This window comes from Emydura macquarii, unplaced genomic scaffold, assembly GCF_026122565.2.
Source record: "Emydura macquarii macquarii isolate MOO-44397 ecotype Brisbane River unplaced genomic scaffold, CSIRO-AGI_Emac_v2 contig_295, whole genome shotgun sequence".
NCBI lineage: Eukaryota > Metazoa > Chordata > Testudines > Chelidae > Emydura > Emydura macquarii.
In genome coordinates, this window is record NW_027130432.1 from 14,126,101 (window position 1) to 14,145,601 (window position 19,501).

General features: G+C 53.1%; 1 long non-coding RNA gene across 1 annotated transcript; it reads right to left on the bottom strand.

Moving 5' to 3' along the window:
* Nucleotides 1–106: 106 nt before the first annotated feature.
* LOC137154508 (uncharacterized) lies at nt 107–11,005 on the bottom strand. The gene is made up of 2 exons (XR_010920224.1): nt 10,852–11,005; nt 107–600 (listed from the first exon to the last, which is right to left on the bottom strand). It is a non-coding gene; the product is annotated as an uncharacterized lncRNA (long non-coding RNA).
* Nucleotides 11,006–19,501: the final 8,496 nt, after the last annotated feature.

Sequence of the window (19,501 nt, forward strand, 5' to 3'; positions counted from 1 at the left end):
CTTAAGATGCTCTGTCAGTATGTTAATTATGCATTTACTAAAGACTGTTGCTGTTACTACTCATGAATTAAGAGTAGGGGACTACTTGAATATAAAACAGAACATATTCATCAACTGGACTACCTCCTGAAGGCCTTGCATAGTGCCCCCTCCAACTCCCACTGTGTCTGTTCACTTTGGCTCAGTCCCTTCATGAGAGAATGAGATGCAGTGAGAGTTTGGGCAGAAAAAAATGAATGAACTCTGAGGAAAAGCTTCAGGGCCTGGCCTATAATTGGTTTGTTTGTTTATTTATTAGCTTTATAGCTCCCCATCATGGTTGGCTGTAGGTGCCAATACATAAAGGGAAAGCAGCATCAGTGCCTTCCAGGAGAGGCGCCCGATTCTCTCTTCACTTGGATTAAAACCAATCACTTCTGAGAAGATCCGTTGTGATGCTCCTTATTGTATTATTTATGTCATGGTCATGCTCAAAGGCCCATCAAGCGGAGATGCCATTGCACGAGCCATAGTACCAGTGTCCTGGAAGACAATCATTGCCCTGAAGTCTCTCCAGAAGTAACATTGGCAGGGTTCTGCAGCTCATTGCCAGAAAGCCTGCTGGAAGAGAGAGAGAGAGGGGGTCTTGCAAAGTGCCTGAGTCTCACATCCACAGGGTCAGTGCTACACACCCAAGCTTTTGAGCAGTCTCTGAGGAACCCCTTCAGTGTGCTGGACCCCCAAAGGATAGGCCACACAGCTCACTGCTCCCTAGACTAAGCTCCTGGGCTCCAGCACTCCTGCTTCATAGTGAGCTCTGCCCAGTGAGTCCTACTGAACTGAGATAGATTCCTGAGAGAGACTTGTACACTCTCCAGGGACTAATGCACCTCAGCCAGTATTTGCAGTGACATCTTAAACAATCTTTTCAGAACAGAGCAGGGTTCACTGGGTGGAATTTAGCATTGGAAGTTGTTAGATTAGAATAGAGAAATAAAGGTTCTGGTCAAGCCACAGTTCACCAGCCAAGCTGTAGTGAGCTCCTTTGTGAGGCTCAGCTACTCTCTGACTTCTTTCGTCAGTTCCGAGATGAGAGAGCCCCGTTTCCCTGGAAGCCACTTCTTTATTCCCTGCTGGACACATTTGTCCTTTGTTGTCCAGGCTGGGCTATGCTGAGTTCACAACTCCACCCTGCCTTCCTTTGGGGCTGGAGCTTTCCCCTGTTGAGTGTCACTTCATGAGTCATTGGAGCTTGCATTCTCTCTCTGGAATTGCTGTTGATCTAGGTCAGTTTCAGCCAGTTCATAAGTGATTCTATTAATTCCACTCAGACAAGGAAAAGAGGTGACACAGGTACACCACACACCTATGTAGTCTGACCAGAGCAAACTTCATCTTCCCCATCCTCCCCCCCCCCACCCCGCCTGGGTAGCAATGTAAAGTAATGGTGGGAAACTGAGGCACACATAGGATTCATAAAAACATTATAGAAATATTCCCACTTTGTCACGTCTTCCCCCTGCAAGACTGAACTAAGTGGGTCACTTTAACTAGTGACCAGGGAAAGTTCAAACCCTGAAATGCTATTCATAAATACCACTGCGTATTTCTCATCTTGGTAGATGTCTTGCCAGACACTTCCAAGATTCTTACAGCACACTGTCTAAACAGCCAAACTTAGTTTCCAGTACTCAGTTCAGAGCAGTTTCACCTCTTCCCTTAGGTCTGTGAGTTGATACTAGCAGGGTGCAGATGGTATGAAGGAGCATGAAAACTCCCCCTTTTGGCTACCCCAAAACCTTTGGGTTTGAAACTGGCTGAGGTCCTGACCATCTTGCAGGGAGTGGGGAGGGCCGTGAGCCCACATTTCTCCATCTATCAGAATCTCTCCACCCTATGAATGTCTTCCCATTAGCTACCGCCTGGGGATCTGATGAGGGTGAGCCCAGGAGAGTACAACAGGACACATTCTGTTGCCTGGAGTGGTAGCCTGTCTGCCAGCACACCCTGTGCTCCAGAGCTTTGTGTGACTGCTTTCCTCTAGAAGTTCACTCACTTAGTTCACTCTCTGAGCCTGAGCTGCAGGTTGCTTTCTTTGTTGGACAGAGGGCGAGTAGGTCTTCTATTCCCGGTAACCCTAATTTCATCAGCCCTTAATCAATAGCCGTTTAGGCCTATTTTCCTACAAATATTGCACCTCAAGTCTTTGGGCTCTCTTGGAGGTTTTCTACCCGCTTCGGCAGTCACTCCTGCTTTGCGTTTACTCAACTCCCACTTCGGGCCTCCCCTTCTGACCACTTGGAGTTTATGCAGGAGCCAATCCTGCACCCTGCCCACCTGTAACCAACCCACACTTGCAGCATCCACTAGCTGTCACCTGAGTGCATAGGTGCTAGAGCTCCTTGATGGACAAAGAAGGGGCATGCGAAGGAATTAATTGTAGCAGCAGTTTATGGACACTGATTCCAGGTGCAGCCAGCTGTGCAGGGCTCTGCCCCAGGGGGAACTAAGTCAAATGCAGGGCCGGGATTTGTAATAGGGCTGGGAATGTTCTGACCATTACTGACAATTGTAGGTATCTGGCCTAAGGCAAATCAGAGCTTCCAAGGCCAGAAAAAACTCTTTCCCTTACACCCAGCACTTCACAGCTGGCCGATTATGGAATGAGAGGTTTCTGCTTTTCTTTGAAGCACCACACTGGAGGCAGGACACAGGACTAGATAGACCAATGATCTGATCCAGTCTGGCAAATCCTGTGGTTCTTACGCATGTTTTAAGTAACCAGTTGGACATACCAGGGTACAATCCAGCCTAGTGCAACCTTGGGTGTCTCACAATGCCTTGCTGAAGCAGCTCCTACCTGAGCAGCTCACAGACATGCAAGCCACACCTTGAGCGTCTGTGTATGTAACTGCAGCCTGCCAGCTACACCCTGGCTCTTACCAACCTTGGTTATACTGCAGGGAGGCCCTAACACATCCCCAGATCTTCCCCCCCAAAATGTAAGTACAAATATAATCAATCCATTATTCCTTTAAGGGAATAATATGCCAGTTTATTACCTTAAATAGTTACCCGACATTTCAACTTAAACATACTGGATTAGATAAAACAGTAAAATAAGTTTGTTAATGATGAGAGAGATTTCAAGTGAGTACAAGTAATGAGGCATAAAAGTCAGAAATGGTTACAAGAAAAATAAAGATAAAATGCTTCCTAGTATCTACTTAAACTATTTTAGTTGCAAAGCAAATTCTCTCACCACATGATTCCAGCAAGGTTACTGACCAAACGCTTCTGGTCAGGACCCCTACCCAAGAGTCTAACAGCTGTTTCCTTTTATCTCCTCAGGGGCAGAGAATAAACTGTGCAGGAAAAGAGAAAGGGAGGGTTTGGGGTCCCTCCTTTTTATAGTTGCAGTCCCCCTCTTGAAAAAACAGTTCCAGCTGAGACCATGAAGACAAAGTTTATGTGGAATGATATTCCCTGTTGTTTTTTTCACTTGTTTGGACTTCTTTTGTTTTCCCTTTCTGCATGACAACTCCATTTACTGTTTAAATGCAAATAAAAGAAAGCACACATTCCTTCCTTTGTTAAGAACAGACCCGACTTCTGCCTGCTCAGGGCTGAGGGGTTTGCACCATGTATCATTAATATCATACAGGGGAATCTTATAACTTCACAGGCAATGTCACCACACATTTTACCAGGACAACAATGACCAGCAAATGATTAATTTTCAAATTATACCTTATGAGGCAAACTTCTGTACAATAATTATTACAGTAGTGTGGGGGATGTGAATACAAGGGTGTATTCCATCACCCCCAATGAACATATTTGTGCTGTGGCTTTAAGAATGAGCTGCCTTAAGGGACTGTCAATCATGAGTATGATTTCCTGTTGAGTGGAAAGCACTGGAGGCAATCGCTTATCACCATGCTGATCAGATCTGTGCATCACACTGAGCCCACAAGTATTAAAGTGTGTCTGTTATTTATAAATGGCATGCCTTGCCTGCTTTCCATATTATGTTAAAAACACTTTACACCTCACCTCCCTGAAAGGTTTAAGGGATTATTGGCCCCCAGTTCTCCTGCTGCCCCAGTTCTGTTCCTGTACTCAGAGCAGGAATGAAGAGGAGATAGCTTTAAGCCCCGCTTGTGCCATTAGACCATCTGAGCCGTGCTCTGCCCCAGTGTGAATTACAGCAGCCCCAGCTAGGTGAAGCTCTGGCTGCAATGGCCCCTATGAGCTGTACGCTAGCTACAACACAGCACACTCCTGCCACTCCCTTTGCATCCAAAGCTGCAAGGAAGGCTGGCATAGCCAGGGTTCCCCCTTGTACTGGGGGGAGCCCCTTCATGGTGCTGAAACAGTATGGGGGAGCCAGGGGTGGAAGAGATACTGGGGCCCACTGTGTGTGATCCGTTTAATCTAGATGTAAATCTGCAAGGGAATCTGTCCCGATTTGAAGGAACAGTTTGGGTAACATGTGAATCAACCCCACGGGAATTCTTTCTGCCCTGCTGTATTCCTGCCAGTGAGATGCCCACTGTGCTGCAGCACAATGCCAGCCTGGTGCCTTGACAGGTAGAAAATGTGGGAAATGGCACTTCAATGAGCAAGCTGAAGGTCACCGCCTGCACAACTGGGTGGAGGCCATGAGGGACAGATTCATGTTCAATTAAATCTGCTTAAAAAAAGAAATCCAACGTCACACATGCTTGCTTGAGGCAATATTCCAGAAGCTGAGCTTAGAACAATGTCGCTGGGTGTCTGCCTGGGGAGGACTGGGATTCACCTCCCGTGGTCATTCCCTGCCCATGTTCGGAGCCGTGGGGATTTAAGCAGACTGTGTTTTGACATTTTCAGCATAGTGGAGATCCCAGAGCAGTCACAGGAAATGGCCTGCTCTGAGCTGCTGGAGTTTTCAAGAGCTACTTCCCCACCATGCACGACTCTTATTACCGCTTCACTGACAGATCTCAATGGTTCTTCATCGTGACAAAAATCGGCAAGTGTAGCCTGTTTAAAAGTCATTTCTCCCCGGGCTGGAGGCCCAGTGAGATTCCCATCTGAACATGCTGGGATCACCATTCCTACTCCCTGTCCCCAGAGCCACGGGAAAGGAGATCCCAGGGGATCTAGTGCACTGAGGATGCACAGCAGCAGCAGATATGTGCTGAAAACACACTGGAGCAAGTTCTGCCTTTCAGCCATGCCTCTAAGGGCAAGTTGCCTGACAGGCAAAAGCAAAGCTCAGAGAGGATATCTTTGACTCAGGGGATTAACAAGAGGCTACGGAGCCATTCCTCTCCCAGTCATTGACTCCAGTCCTTGCCAGATTGCTGATGCCTGGCTTTGTTACCTCCTTGATGGTAGGGTGGGAGGTTACTGTCCTGCCCTTTGCAGACTCACCACAAATTTGTCTTGAAGTCATTTGAAGGAGGTTGTGAAGCCTCTGTCTTCCAGCGTGATGATCGGTGGACACAATGGCATGCTGTGGTATTGCAGTGAGCCAGCGGAGCTTCCCGAGAGAGGTGTGTGTCTGCAGTGACATTAGCAGGGCCCCTCATGAGCAGCCTGACAAGGACTGGACAGGCCATGAAGACTGAAGGTCCCGTCAGGCAGGGGTGAGGCAGATGGCTGGGGCCATGAAGGGGAAACCTGCCCTGCCACTGCCTGTGCTCTGCCTGTCGTGAGGATGAAGAGTGGGTCTCATCACCCAGGGTTCCCAGCCCAGCAGCAGGCAATCCACTGGGCAAATAGAAGACGGATTTAAAATTTGACAACTTAAGATGGGGAGGGTGGTGGTGGCCGTGACAGCTGGGGGCTCATGGCTCTGTTCCACATGTGGCCACCTCTGTCACACAGATGCCTAGAATAGTCTCACCATCTGCTTTCCGGCCTCCCAACAATGGACGAGCCCCAGATTTCCCCCTGCGATTACAAAAAGTGACTTTATGCATCAGCTCCTTTTAACTCTCCCCTTTACCCTGTGGACGTGTATAGATATGTAAAATTCAGGTTTGGCCCTTAGAAAAGAGAGGGAGATAATGTCTGCAAAGCATTTAATCTTCTGCCCAAAGAACAGCAGAGAGCAAATTAGGATTGACTCCAATTAATTTGCCTTGATGGGCAAAATCTGGAGAGCAGCCATTTCTAGGAATTAAGAACAAAAGCAGGGACCGTAAAGTAGGTCGCTGGAGTTTCATAAGCAGTGAGCGGGGCTTTCACCATGCGCTGAGCACACCAGAGATGCCCACTGCCTGGCAGGGATGACCCTACAGCTGCTTCCATGTGCAGCACCAGGCTGCCCAAATGCCAGCCTGGCATTCAGAACTAGCAGGACTCTGCACTGGTGTTCAAAGCAGAGAAGGCACTTACCTGCCTGGCCATGGGGAGGAGCCTAACAGGGGCAGATGCCCTGTGGGGGCCTGACAGCAGCATCCAGTGTGGGGACAGAACTGGGGGAAGCAGGGCACTGGAGGGGAGGAAACGTAGTTCCGTTTCTGACATGCACTGGATCTCCTTCATCCCATTGTCACCTTGCAACTTGTCCTGACTCCCGCCTTCCCTGGCATGCCCCTAACTAGCTCTCAGTCACCCCTGCCCCACTCTGAGGCTGTTGGCCTGCTCCTCCTTCTTGGTCTGAGCCCTCAACACATGCACTGACTCCAGTCAGTCTTCCCCAGGTGTCTTAGCTTCCCCAGCCCTCTGCACTGTGGCATTCCTTTCCCCACAGGCACTGCCACTGGGTTCTCAGCCCCACCCATGGAGCCTCAGCCCCATCCTCCTCTGGCCCAGCAGCCTGGGGTGGGAGCAGGGGAGAAGCATTTAGCAGCTGAGCTGGTGGGAAAATGGCAATTATTTTTAGATACATTTGGGGGACTTTTTTTTTTTTTTTTTTAATTTGCCACAATTTGTTTTTGATGTGGGGGAGGGATGTTTGTTTTTTCAAATCACATTTTCAGAGGAACTGTTTAGTTTTGAAAATCTAGCCCAGAATTGTTCTGGTGTCATCTTGGTAAACCAGAAAAGTTCATCCGAAATGAACAGTAAAAAAGTCCCCAGCAATAACTAGCCCCCCATTAGGAGTGCACAAAGGGCCTGACAAGAGGGGGCTCAGTGGGCTCTAGCCCTTTTAGTGCGTTCACAGGGGAGAGGCCCACACAGCATTTGCTGATCTGCAGCCCCCTAGATCGACCCAGGATTTCTGAGTCCGCTTGATGGGGCACTAAGGGAGTAAATTAGAAAAGCTATGGGTAAAAATTCAGCCTTTGGCAGCTGCTGGAGACAGATGCCCTGCCATGGGATAGGGTATTGACCAGTGTGAACCCGGATCCTCATCAGGCGACTATGCCAGGCTATAGAAATTAGCAATAGCCCTGCGTGTCACCCCACTCCAACACAGCTCACACTGCTGCTGACCAAAGCTCATTTCCCACACTCACACCCCTGGGCCAGTCTCTGCCTCTTGGATCCCCCAGCCAGGGGAATCTAGAATCATTGCAATGTCCCCCATTGAGTGCACAGTCTGCAAAAGAGAAGAATGAGGGGGGATTTAATAGCAGCCTTTAACTACCTGAAAAGGGGGTTCCAGGGAGGATGGAGCTAGGCTGTTCTCAGTGGTGGCAGATGACGGAACAAGAAGTAATGGTCTCAAGTTGCAGCGGGGGAGGACTAGGTTGGACATTAGGAAAAAGTTTGTCACTAGGCGGGGGGTGAAGCACCCAGGGAGGTGGTGGAACCTCCATCTTTAGAGGTTTTTAAGCTGCGGCTTGACAAAGCAGGGGGTTGGATTAGATGACCTTCTGAGGTCCCTTCCAATCCTATGATTCTATGCTATTCCACCCCCATACACCAGGGCCAACACAAAGCTAGACTGTGCTCCCTGCCCCACAACTTGGTTCATGTCAAGTTGAGACTGACGGGCAGTACCCCACACCCTTCCAGAATGCCCAGGGCACCTAGGCTTACCCCCACGGAAAACTAGAACCTACAGTGACACCAGCCCCACACCGCAGCTTGAACTCTGCCCCTGCAGCTGGCAAGCGTCCCCAAGGATGATATGGTTCAGCCAGGGTTGCTCTGTAACAAACCGGCAGGAGGAATGATGCAGTTAATGGGACATTTTAAGTGCTGGGTTGTGTCCCAGAGAACGACATTTCCTCCTGTACTTGTGCCACGTCAGGGGGAGCTGTAGGGACAGCAGGTGCGAGATGAGGAGAGGACATCTGCACCCAAAGGGGTCCTGGCCCCTTGCTGCACTGAACAACGTGGGTATGGCAAGCAGAGGAGTATGGTAGCTTATTCTTGCTGTGGGGCTGGGATGGGTGTAGCAGTCTGGTAGCAGACATGACAGACCACTACAAGGCAGGGGGAAATGCAGGGAATGTCCCAGAGGAATCCTTAGGACAAGGGTCAAGTGGTGGGAACATCGGGCAACTCTGTGGTTTGTTGAGAGAGGATGAAGTGGATGGCTGGGTCTAGCCCAGCTTCTAGGTAATGCCTAGAGTTAAAGCTTGTCACCACGAGCCACCTCCTTCCTCTAATGACAGCATGTCTGCAAACACGAACTTGCAACACAACCCTGCCAGACTGCACCCGTGCAAATTATTTTCTCTGGTATGTTAACTTTGGCTCTACAATGTGGCTTGAGCTGTTTTTACACTGAATAGCTTTTCAAACAAGGCTTCTCCAAAGGGACAGTCATGGGTGTCAGCTGCTAGCTGAGTCAAACCTGAGCAGATGGTAACAGTATGGCAGGATCAGAGCTACACTTCGACCCCCACGTGTCCATACAAAACACCTTGTAAAACTAACATTTTTGTCATGTGATTTTAAAGGGGTGGGGGTGGGGGGTGGCTGTATCTCAGGAAATCCTTGCTCAAATAACCACAGATTTGGGCCACTAACCCTACCCCAGATCCCCAAGAGGTGCAGCACAGTTAAAGGAAACCCAAGTAAACATCTGGATTTTGAGTACTTTGGTTTACTGTTCAATGGTCAATTTTTTCAATCTCAAATCATACCTACTGGTGCTACTGTTCCACCATAATCCTCACCTTCTTTTCCCCTGTCGGGAGGGCTGTGGCAGTACTGGGAATTTTACAACAGTGTTCCCTGATCAAATCCATTTGAAACCTACTGGCTTAAAGGGAAAAAAAAGGGGCAAACTAATTGCTCTGTACTTCTTCCAGGCCTCTGGGACCCTGGTTTTTCCCATACATGCCAGTCTGGGCACATTGTCCAAATGCTGCCCACAGCACAGGCACCCAGGACTACTAGCAATAATCATTACATTAGAGTCCCTACAAAAACGTGCTGGTTACCATTCGGATGCAGGACAACGCTCTCCTGAAGAATTTACAATCTAATATCCAGTAGGCTCCGCTTCTAGCTGTGGGTAAGTCACTGCTCTGCACCCAAACTTGCCTGCTAGTCAAATGGGAACAGTCGGGTCACTAACACAAGTGAGAAGAGAGCTCCCCCTGCCCCCAGTCTTCACGCCTGCCATCACTGCATATCCACTGCAGAGACAGTGGTTTGCACTCATCAGGTGCCCTCACAGGCATAATATTATTTAATAAAGAACTATTAGTGGGCTGTTCTCATTATGTTTATCCAGCTCCAGCAATTCTCCATAACAGTTCCCCATAACTCCTACACAACAGGTTATGAAAGGGGCAACATTACATACAAACTAAACAAAACCATCCGGATCCGTAACAAGCAAAACCTGCTGTGGAGATCAGTGTGTGACCAAGCAGGTAAACCTTACATTAATTATTCTGAAAGCAGCAGAGCGAGCTATCCAGCCTAAAGAGAATCTGCTTTGTCTGGGCAATTAATCTTCCCCTGCCTGGGAAACATACTGCACACGATCCTTTTTTCAATGTTAATAATGGAATGAGCAGTTCAGCTCTCCTATTACAAAGCTCCAGCCACAGCCAGATGCCCCAGTGTTGACTCCCAGGGTGTAGTATACCCTGCCTCACTGCTCAGGCTTCTTACACCATTAGCAGGGGACAAAGGGATGCTTAGGAGTGCCGCCCAGCTGTCTGGAGTGTGGGGAGCTCTGTGCTACAGAGAGTGGGATGGGCTGATGCTCATGATAAAATGGTGAATCTGTGTGGATATGGGCTCAGCCAGAGAGGAAGGATGGCCCAGTGGTTAGGGCACTGCTGTAGGAGACCCAGGCTCAGGTCCCACCTCTACCACAGACTTTCTGTGTGACCTTGGGCAAGTCACATGAGCCCGTAATGTCCCATCTGTAAAGATGTCTCAGTCCTGTGAGACAAGGTGGATGAGGGAATAACTTTTATTGGACCAACTTCCATTGATGGTTTGTGGAGGCCCTCAGCTACTATGGTAATGGGGGTAGATGTGTGTCTTAGACAGATAACGAGAAGGTCTTCCTGTTTACAGCCCCATCAGGTTTTCTGAAGTTAGGGACAACAACACACATTTAACACAATCCACCTCACTGCCTCCTGCTGCCTATCTGGGGAATCAGCTCTCAGCCAGACAGATGCTTCTCTCCACAGTGTTTCACACTCAGTCCTGTCTCTGCTGGACTCTCCTTTTTGTGATTCAGCCCTCTGGTTGAGTCACAATCCATACTCCCCCTTTCCATACCAGGGGATTCTGCAGTCCATTCTAGCCACGTCCCACTGGGGACGCTGCAGTCCTGCCACCAGTCCTAGGGTGATTGGGGATGCAGAGGGGACCCTGGCCCATCCACTACTCTGGGTCCCAGCCCAGGGACTCTCTGTGTGCAGTAGCCACCCACAGCCACCTTCCACTGCAACTCCTGCACAACTCCTCTGTAGATTTCCCTGGGCCACCTCCCTGCAGCCCCAGTACCTTCTCCATCCTTGCTTCAGGGCATTTGGCACTGCAGAGTCCCAGCAACAAACCACTACCCTGTCCACAGTACTGACCATCCTTCCCCTCCAAGTTCTTGGGAGGCACTGTCCTAGTAGCCTGCTGTAGCTCCTTTATGTACTGGCCTCCTGGGCCCTGATTGGCTGCCATGCAGCTCCTTCCTATTGGCTGCCTTTCTCAAAGCCTCTTCAACGGCCCTCTTAACCCTTTCCTGGCCAGTGCCCCATCACAACACAGCTTTGCTATTGTGATGTATGTAATTTCCAGACCTCCAAAGATTTAGTTCTCTATTGGAGCTGAGCAAAAATCAGAACTTCCATCCTGCAGGAAATTCTAACACATCAACATTTGTTTTTATCCTGAGCAGAGATGAAAAATATCAAGTTTTTCATGGAACCAAAAATTCTGAAAAGTTTCTCCTCAGAAATGTCAAAAAGTTTCACATCAGTATTTCTGATCAAAGTGAATCCTGGTGGCCTCCTGGTTCCCAGCCCAGTGCACCTTCACCTAACCTAAAAGGCAATTTAACGGGGGAAGCATGAAAATGATAATGAGATGTCATCTCATCTGGTCTGTGTCCGGAGCAGTTGTGTGCTAATGTGCCATGTTAGTGGGCTGTCGACAGGCTTGGGGGAACGCTGTATTAAGCAAAATGTAGACAGGAAATGGTGCTTTAAAACATGTGTAACTTAGCTACAGCTGGGTGGATTTTCATGGGACCTGCAAAAGGCACTTCCCTACCACTATCCCCGCCCCAGCCAGTGTAAAGTTCCTGATTCAAATCATGGAAACACTGAGTTCTTTAAAAAAAACAGTCAAAGTGTTTATGATGGAACGCGCTGAGCAGTCCCAGGAGCGGCTTGTCTCATAACACTGATGCCCACTGGCGGATATTGCACTGGCGTCATCTATGGCAGGAGACAAGACCTGGGGTACAGCTCCCAGCTATGATCTTTTCAGAGTCTGTCTTTGGGTTCCTCTTGATTTCACACATAACAGAACTTGGTCCCCCATTTTCCAACCCTGCAGAGTGGCCAGCTACAGGGGCTGCCAGGCAGCTGAGCCAGGGATTCTGGGAGCCTGCGGGTCTAGAACCCACTTCAGTGCAACCCCTGCACTCCACACCACTCCCCCAGCCTCAGGACAGTGGAACCCGTTCCTTGGCAGGTGAGTGACAAAGCCCATAACGCCTGCCCCAGTTTGGATTTGTGGGAACCTGCTTCCAAGCCCTGCTGTGCTGCCGGAGGGAAGGAAGTCATCCACACCCCTTCCATGACACCCCCCCCCAACGCTCCCCCGAATCTACCACAGCTGGGAAGCTCTGTGCTGTCTGCGGGGGAGGGCTGCACATTCCCATGCCATTGCACCCTCTCATTAGCATAGCCACGCCCATCCTGAGCCCACTCTGAAGCAGTATTTCTCTAGGGCACAGGGGTGGAAACTGTCAGAGTCCCACAGAGCCTGAAGCATGGCACCTGCCTGAAGATCATGGAAACATTCAAGAGAGGAAGTGGGGTCAGCTGGTTAAAACAAGGGCCTGGGAGTCAGGACTCCTGGGTTCTAATCCTGACTGAATACATCAGTTGCCCGCTCTGTGCCTCAGTTTCCCCATATGTAACTTGGGGACAATGAGCCTGACACCCCCTTATGCACACATCCCATTCATCTGTGTTTGTAAAGGTCCTCAAACAGGAGATGCCAGAGAATGATGGGTGTTTTGTCACCGGGTGGGTTTATCCCAGACCTTGTCTGCCCCCCCTTGTGGGGCGTGAGATGTGGCGCTTTGCCATGGCCATCCATGCGCCTACGTCAGGGCTCGCCCCACTGAGCCCCCCCCACCACACTCGCTCCAGCATTGCTGGGGCCCAGATAAAGCACAACACAGAACCCCACGGCTTGGGCGGCTGGGAGTGGCCCATGAAGCCAGCGGCTGATCCTCTTAGTGCAATCCTGCAGGGATCCAGCACTAATTCACCCTTAAACACCGGATTGTCGGCAATGGTAAATGAACGACTCGGCAGATTATCCGCCCCGTGGGCTGCCTGAATGGCAGTGAGAGCACACAGGGGCCTGGTGGAGTGCGGGGGGCTCAGCCCAGGTGGGCAACCCTCGAGGGGCACCGGGGGAAGAGTGAGCAAAGCAGATGTGTGCAGCACCCAGCTGGCAGGTGCCAGGCCTGTGAGTCAGGTGATCCCCTGGCTGCAAGGCAGAAGGTGGCTGGGCAGAGCTGGAAACGTCACTCATCCCACCGCCTTCCCCTCCCGCAGGCAGTCAAAGGAGAGGGAGAGGCACCCATGGCCAAAGCATCCTGCCTGTCCCTGGCTGGGCGCTGCCCAGCCCTGTGGGGCACAGAGGATCAGGGTATTAGGATAAAGGAGCTGGGACTGGCCCCAGGAGAGCCCCATATGCAGGGGCCACCACGCCCCGAGCTCCGCAGCCACAGCTCTCGCTGGCTTCTGTCTGTGCCGGAGCAAGTGACCCTGTCTGCACAGACTCCAGCCACACACCCGGCTCCCTTTGAGCGGCGTGTTTGACTCACTATAACAAACCAGTGTGCACAGTCCAGCCTGCCTGAGACCCTACAATAACAAACCAGTGTGCACCACCTGGCCTGCCTGAGACCCTACAATAACAAACCAGTGTGCACCACCCAGGCTGCCTGAGACTCTACAATAACAAACCAGTGCGCACAGCCCAGCTGAGCCTTCCTGAGACCCTACAATAACAAAGCGGCGTACATAGCACAGCACAGCCTTCCTGAGGGAGACCCTACACTAACAAACCACCATGTACAGTCCTTCACTGCCGAATGACCCTGAAATAACAAATCTCTAGGGGGCAGCTCTGTGTGTGTGGGTTGTCCCTCAGTGAAACCAATTTAAACTGAGTAACTCCCTGACGCCTGTCCTAGCTGGTGCCGATGCCAGTCCGTGTGGCTAAGGGAGGCTGGCTAAAATCTGCTCAGCCGGGGGGGTTCTCTCCCAGCAGCATCCCCCACACACCCGCCCTCCAGCTACCGGTCCCTGTGCTGCTCTCCCGGGCACGGCACGGTAGCTAGTGCCTTTCCCCAGGGCTCAGCACAGACACACCTGGCTGCTAGACTAAAGCTGCCACCAGCCGGCAGCTTGCTGCGTCCCAGCGCAGGTTACGAGATGGAAACAGCAGAGGCCCTGGCTCAGGCTCCAGGGAGAGGCCACCTCTGGTTTGTGCTGGTCAGCAGGGGACATGCTGCGCCCAGGAGGCTCTGCAGGGCCCAGGCACAGCCTCTGCTCCCTGGTCAGGGACCCGCCCACAGGTACAGAGTGGCCAAGAGCAGATTTAACTGCTGGGCATGTCCCATGGTGAAGCAGGTGTCTGAGCCCCCTCATCTCAGCCTGGACTAGTGAGAGGAAGGCTGAGCTGGTGCTCCCACATGGGCCTCAGAGTGTGGGGCTCAAGACTCCCAGGGCCTCCTATCGGCTGGCATCAGAACCCACCCGGGTCATCGCCGCCTTCCTGAGAAAACAAGGGGCTTGGGGGGGAGGGGTGTCTTTTGTGTTGCCCACATGCAGCTTGTTAGGCAGTTTGACCGTTTGCTAATTAACCCGACCCAGCATGCCAGGGGCCATGGCTATGACATGAAGAGGCCTTAGTCAGCCGTAATGAGCTTGGCAAGGTGACTCAGCCACCCCCGTCTAGCCACAGAGGAGCCTTCCTGGCCAAACAGCTCAGCCAGGCAAGCATTAGACTGAAAATCCAAAGGGCCCTGGTTCAATTCTGGGCTGCAGCCAGCTGCAAAGCAGCGAGCTCCTGCACTGCTTCCGGATTTCTTGTTGGTTCCAAACCGCTGCTCTAGGAATTATTCTGGGGACATTCACTGGCCTGTGTCATACAGGGACTCAGCCTAGAAGTAGATAGTTCCTTCTGGCCTTTGCATCTATGCTCCTCCTAGAGCTTTGCCCACTGCATCACAGTAAATTGTTCACCCGCAACTGAAATGCAACCACCTCTGGGGTGGAGTGCAGCTGGCATGCTGCGCCAGCAGCCCTGCTGTGTACGAAGTGAAGCAAGGCAACTGCTCAAGCTGGGGATGGGGGGAATTGCAGGGATGGAGGCAGGATGTAAGGCTGGCGTTTAGCCAGGAAGCCAGGGCTCACACCCGGACCCCTGGGAAAAGCTCCACTACTGGAGAGCAGGATGTTGCGGTGCCAGGGGCCCCACTCACCTGCTGGTAACAATGGCAGATTCCCATGTGGCCTCCCTCCTTGCAGGCAGGCACAGCAATGGCTGGTGTGCGTGCTCTCTATCAGCAGTGCCATGGGCACCTGGCTGGGAAGAGGGGCACAGGAGAGCTTGTCTCCCTTGGCGGGGCGGGGGGCGACCCTGGCACAGGAGCCCTGGGAGCCACACATTTGCACAGCTAGGCCCCATTTGTGCTGGGGGCTGGAGAATGCCAGCAACGCTCGCTGGGCACCCAGGGGGCAGACGGCAGCATGGCCCAATGGCCCCAGGAAGGAGCCTCATGTGCACATTAAACTTAGACTCCCAGCTTTGCTCCCTGGTGATGGGGCAGCAGGACTAGAAAGGCCATGGAGATCAGAGGGCCAAGACTGACTGTGTGGCCCAGTCACCCATGGGGACAGGGATGAGGGGCGCAGTGGGGATGGAACATCAGAGCAGCCTTCACTCCCCACCCCCAGCCTCCTGGGGAAGGGCTCCCTCTGACTGGGGAGCAGGGACCCAGCTCAGCTGTTAATAGGAGGGGTGGCACTGATGGGCAGGTGCCCGAGGCTGGGCTCAGGACCTGCAGGGCTAAGATAGGGGAGGGGAGGCCAGACCCCTTTCATCATCACTCAGCAGCCCTGGTCACCCAGCAGAAGAGGAGGCCGACAGCTGTCACGTCCCCACTGCAGCGGCAGAGAACAGGGCCCTTGCAGAGCTCAGGCCAGGGGCACCGAAATCCAGGTGCCAGGGGGAGCCTCTCCCCGGCTGACATGACCCAGGGTGCCCAGGGAAATCAGGAGCGGCGTCCTGTGCCCACCTGCTATTGGCTGCACCCAGCTCCCCGTCAGGCTCAGCTTGTCACCAGGCTTCCCCCATGCAGCAGGCTGGCTGGCACACTAGCAGAGCAGCCCTGGTGCCGAGGTTTAATTGGGGCTGTTGGGGAGGTGTTGAGGGCTCAAGCGCCTGTAAGCAAGAAGGCAGATGAATTACATGCTGGGCAGGCAGCGCTGGGAAAGCTGAGCCTAAATCCAGGCAAAGCACTTAATACCCTTTAAGGGGAAATCACGCTGTAGTACAACCCCCTCCCCCCGACTGCCCGTGCATATGCCCAGACCGTGCTCCTGCCTGCCAGCCTGGGGAGAGGGGAAGGGAACTGGTTGGGTTTCCCTGCCACCTAGCCACTCTCCAGTGCCGTCACTGCGTTGCTCTGGGGTGATGGACTTCATGCCCTCATGGGACTTAGCTCTAACTGGGAGCCCAGCTGCTGTCCCAGATCCTGGCAGCTCTGCCTGGGGGGATAGACCAGGGGTTAGGGCAGTGGCCAATGCTGTGGGAGACCGGGGCTCACCTCCCCGCCTGGCCAGAGGCACCTCGCGCCTGCAGTTTGCAGGGTCAGGGAATTCAGATTCCATAAATCTGAGCGAGCTGCAGCCCCCAGAGCGGGCAACCAACCTGTTACCCCTTTGGCTGACCTGTGAGCCATCTCCACAGACCAGCCAGCCCACTATCCCCCCAAACTGCTTCCAATTGGCTACACTACAGATGGGCTAGGGGTCAGATATCCCAGCCCTCCCCGCCCCCCCCCCAATCCATCCTGCCCCAGGCAGACAGGCAGAAACCTCAGCCCTCCTCCACCTAGGGACTAGGATGCTCTCTCCGCCCCTTCCCATCGCTCCTCTCAGCCCCTGTGAACCAGAGACTACCAGGGAGGGCAGGGGCACCAGCAGCCCCAGGTCAGCTGGACTGAGTGGGCTGGAGCAGAGACTCTCTGCTGCAGTAAGGCGGGGGTCGCCTTCTGCCGGCCCCTGTGGGAGAGACAGGGCAGGCACTGACCCTCCCCCTCCCCAAATGCCCACTCTCAGATCCCAGCAGGGAGCCAGGTCCCTACACTCAGCACCAGCCTGCCAGGGGTTAACACCCATCAAAGAGCTGTGTGAGAGCCAGGGTGCCTGGGAGGGCCCAGGGTGGCAAAGGAGGGGCAGCCCTGTGGCACTGAGCGAATCTGGCCCCAGGAGACCTGGCTGAGCCCTGGGGCTCCGGGCACAGGCGTTTAGCAGTAGCACATCCAAGTTTTCCTCCTAGTGGGTCATTGGTTCCTTTCTGTGGGGTGGAGGCGCCGTGTGCCATGGTGGGGCGGCCTGCCCTTGGTTCCTTCCAGCAGGTGCCGAGCCATCCCTCTGGGGAGACATTGCTTCCCAGCAGGACACCAGCAGCTGCCAGTTCAGGGCACCCCAGTGCATGGGGCCTATGGGGCGAGAGGGTTGTTGGACACCTGGCTGCATGAACTCAGCTGCTGCGAGCTGACCTTTCCTGCCCAAGGATCGCAGCTCTGCCACCTCCCGGAGCCGTTTAGATGTGCTGCTGCAGCCCTTTGCACCTGGGCTTAGAGGAGGTGGCAGCGGGACACGTACTAGGAGAGCCCCGCTCTGGCACAGCAGCACTGGGGCTGGGACAGGAGGTGGAAGCTGTGGGATGTGCTTCCCGGGGCACAGAAAGCTGCTGAGCCCTGATTTTAAGTGTGCCCCAAGAACTTCTCTCCACTTGGCTTAGAGATGTCAGGGGTGCCAGGGCTGCCCCACAGCTTTTTTCTCTGGGAGCCCCAGGGCAGGTGGTGCAGGCGCCACCCTCTCGTCATGCCCATCCTGGGAAGGGAGAAGGCAGTGCCCATTCTGCAGCGACCTTGGCCGTGTCCTCCCTGTGCCAGGTACTTCCCCCAGCCCTGCAACGCCCCAAGCCAGCTTCCTCTCCAGGTCCAGTGCCTCAGACAGACAGGCTGGGCCACCAGGATTGCTAGCACCAGCTTTGGCAGGCCTGGTTCCCCTTCTCCAGATACCCCCAGCTAAGCCTGGTGCATTGCTGCAGCCCCATCCCCACTTCCATCTAGTCAGAAGGGGGTCTCCTGCTCCTTCCACCTTCTAAGCTGGGTCATCTCTCTGCAGGTCAAGCCCAGCCCTGCCGCCTAGCCCCGGGGATTGCTCCCGCAGACTCTCCCTCGGACGGGAGTGTCTCATGCACTGGCTGCCTTCCCTGGATGCAGCCTCCCTGGGATCCGAGGGCCAGGTTGCCAAAGGTATTTAGGCACCTAAAGGTTTTCAGAAATGACACTAGGCACCTTTCTGCATCTTCCGGTGCTTAAATACCTTTGACAATCTGGCCCAAGGCCTCACAGTGAGTCGGGGCAGAAGTTGGGAGAGTGGCAGGACGCAGTGTAGGAGTTCAGCATGTTAGTCACTGCGCACAGGGCCAGGGGATCAAAGCAAGCCACATACTACACTGCTGGAGAGAAAGGGAGCGAAAAGTAAAGGTGTCTTTTAATAGAAATATAGATCCATCTGCATGAACCCAGAACAGAGACATAATCACAGGCCTGGCGCTCACATCTGGTTGATTATTCACTGCACATTTAAGTCAACTAAAGAATATTTGTGTGGCAGTAAAAAACAAAACAAAAAAACCCAAGCCCAGTGGTGTTAATTAAAAGGAAGGCATGCGCTCAGAGCTCTCTGTGCCCCAGGACTAGGTGACCAGATGTCCCGATTTTATAGGGACAGTCCCAATATTAGAGGCTTTTTCTTATATAGGCGCCTATTGCCCCCCACCCCTTCCCATTTTTCACACTTGCTCTCTGGTCACCCTCTCCAGGGCAGGCTGGGGCACTGCACATAGCTCGCTGCTAGAGGACTTCTCGGGGCAGATACAAGAACAGCCTGATGCCAAGTGACGCTATCTCCTAGAGACATTCAAGAGACTCTGCAGGGCTCCACAGGGAGGCGCTGTCCTGTCCTATCATCCAGCGCCAGGTACGGCTCCGGCAGGGGGAAGTGTTGGTTTGGGGACCCTCCCTTTAGCCGTGCCACTCCAATGTTTTGTGCCCTCTCGTGCCTGCAGGCAGTGCCGGGCAGGGAGCCATACAAGGTGCCGATCTCGCGGGGGGAGGGAAGCAAGAAAGACAGCCTCACTTCCCCCCTTCTGGGAGCCTCCCCCATGGGACCAGTCCCACAGGTGCCCAGCAATGGTGGGACACCCATACAGTCGGCTTGGCAGCAGGGAGGGAGTGGTCAATGCCTCCGGGGAAACAGAGCAGAATCAACCATCAATGGGAGGGGCTGGCGTTCAGGATTCAGCCTTCAAAGACCAAGCACCTGTGATGGGCATGGACTTTGGTACCTTCCTAGACTGTGTGTGCAGACCCCTGCCAGGCAGTGCCCACAGCCAGGGTAGCCCCCAATGCCCACACACAAGTGCAAACACGTGAGCAGAGCACCGACACTGGGCAGGAATCAGCTGGGCGCGGCCCTGCCCCCTTGCTGCTCATCGGTGTGGCCTGGCTCGGGGCGCAACACTCCACGTGTTGCTAGGGCTGTGAGGCTGTCATTGCTGTTACCGCAGCATCCCCTTGGCTGGGATGGCACATGGCGCTTGTGAC